Source organism: Asparagus officinalis, chromosome 8 (genome assembly GCF_001876935.1).
Source record: "Asparagus officinalis chromosome 8, Aspof.V1, whole genome shotgun sequence".
Lineage (NCBI taxonomy): Eukaryota > Viridiplantae > Streptophyta > Magnoliopsida > Asparagales > Asparagaceae > Asparagus > Asparagus officinalis.
In genome coordinates, this window is record NC_033801.1 from 43,554,469 (window position 1) to 43,556,726 (window position 2,258).

Below are 2,258 nucleotides of genomic sequence, written 5' to 3' on the forward strand. Positions count from 1 at the left end.
CCGGCTGTTCGCGGTGAAAATTGCCTTCATTGAATTCATTGTTATCTCAAGTAATTGCTTTTTGGTTACAAAAGATCCGGTCTTTTTTTAGATCCGGTTACAATTAAATCAAGGAAAAATAAGAAAAATTACAACTTTCCTTTTGTGAACAAATCGCGAGCTCCTGTTTTGCGGTCGCTCGCTTTGGTGGGTTCTTTGCCTGCGCCGGGGTTAATCCGTGGACCACCGCGCGATCTAGATCCGGTCGGATCTACACGATTATACGGGTATTATTCCACGAAGGGAATAATAGCCGGGAGGGATTAGTCCACCAAGGGAATAATCGCTCAGATCTCGGGATCTAAGACCAAGCTTAGATCCGGAGTGTGATATCGTGTAGATCTCAGATCTGTTCTTTGCCTCCTCTCGAAATCCTGCCTTTTCTGACGTAGGTGCTCGCCGAGGATCAGATCTGTACGTGCAAGTCTTCAAGTCTTCAAAGCTCTGAGTTCACTCTTCAATCCGGCAGAGTTTTGGCTCTTGAAATTCTAACCAACGAAAATGAACACCCCCTCTCCTATTTATAGGCACCCAGATCTGTGCCTAGGCACAGATCTGGGCCGGCCACCTCAGGGTGGCTCGGCTCTGGGCCGAGCCACCTGAAGGTGGCTCGGCTTCGGCCGAGCCCCTCTAGGTGGTGGGTTTGGTTGTTTTCCGTTGTTTCCGGTTCTTTCTGTGATTCGGTTCTGTTTCGATTTGTTGACTTGATTTGGCAGTAAGTCTGATTCCTGATTTGGCAGTAAATCCACTTCTGAGTTCGAGTCCGAAACTGATCTTGATTCGATCGTGATTCGTCTGAGTCTATTCTCGGTTAGATGACTCGTTGATTCTTTGACACTTGGCTTGATTCCGAACGCGTATGGATGCATTCCGTCGCTTGCGTGCGATTCGTCGATCTCGTCGCCTCGTTGGTTCGTCGGTTTATGCCGAACTGTGCTAAGGGACCTATAAGCAATTTTATATGCCTACACACATACGTCAAGAGCAAACAACACCTGCAAGTAGCAGCTAAAGCACTCGACAGAGGCTAGTTTTTCATCGGGTTGAAGCAATCTTGGTCCCATCATCAATGAGAAGTAAGACCGGCATGAGCATCGGGCGAGACATCTCATCGCCACATCGAACACATGTTAAACAAAGGAGAAGCTGAATCAATCTTCTCTTCCTCATGGACAAAAGAGCACTTCTAGAACGTGTTTAACTTGAGTCCACTACATTTTCATGGTGCTCAAAGAAGCTATTGGTAGTTGCACTATCAACATGTGAAGTAAAGTATATCACAGCAACACCATGTGCATGTCAAGCTATATGGCTCATAAACTTGATGCAAGAGCTTTGCCATTAGCAGGAAGGATCAACGATACTATGTGGACAACCTGTCAACAATAGATCTTGCTAACAATCCGATGACACACAGAAAGAGTTGGCACATTGAGATAAGATATCACTACATCTGATAGCATGCTAAAAAGAAGAAGATCGTGATGTTGATATACTGCAAGTCAGAAGATCAAGTCGTAGACATCTTTACCAAGGCATTGAAAGGGGAAGTGTTTGAAAATCTAAAGGAGAAACTCGACATGGTCAAAAGAGTTTGAGTGGGTGCATTAATAGTAAAACTCTTTTAAATATTCTAGAAATATTTAGAAGTCTTTAGTTTTAGTACTGTCTTAGAAATTTCCTAACGGTGAGAGCCTAGAAGAGTATATAGGATTTCGCTAGAATAGTTTTTAGAATAGTCTAATATTTGCCATGAAGTTTTTATAGAAGTGTATAGAAGAAGAGAGATGTAGAAGCACTCAAGGGTGCCTATAAATACCCCACGAGTGGATGCTTGTAATGCATCAAGTTAAAAAGAAAGCTATAGAGATCAAAGTTGTAAAAATAACTTCTAATACAAAAACTCTCTTTCCTCTTTCAAGTCCTACATATTCTCCTCCACAGTTCTTTCCTCTCTACAAACTATCTTGTCCACCTTAAAGTAGCCTCTCCAAAATTCTTAACAAGAACAAGAGGGTTTTGAACTTTACCCTCTTGAGCTTTTTCCTCACAATCTTGAACCTGGGTGTTAGACAATAGATCCTAATCTTTATGACTTTCCTAGCATAACCCTTTACGTCGTTAGTGATTTGGGGTTGTTTGGTTGATTAAAAAACAAGGAAAACTATTATAGGAATCATATTTCCTATTATAGTCTTTTTTTTCTTTGTTTGATTCAC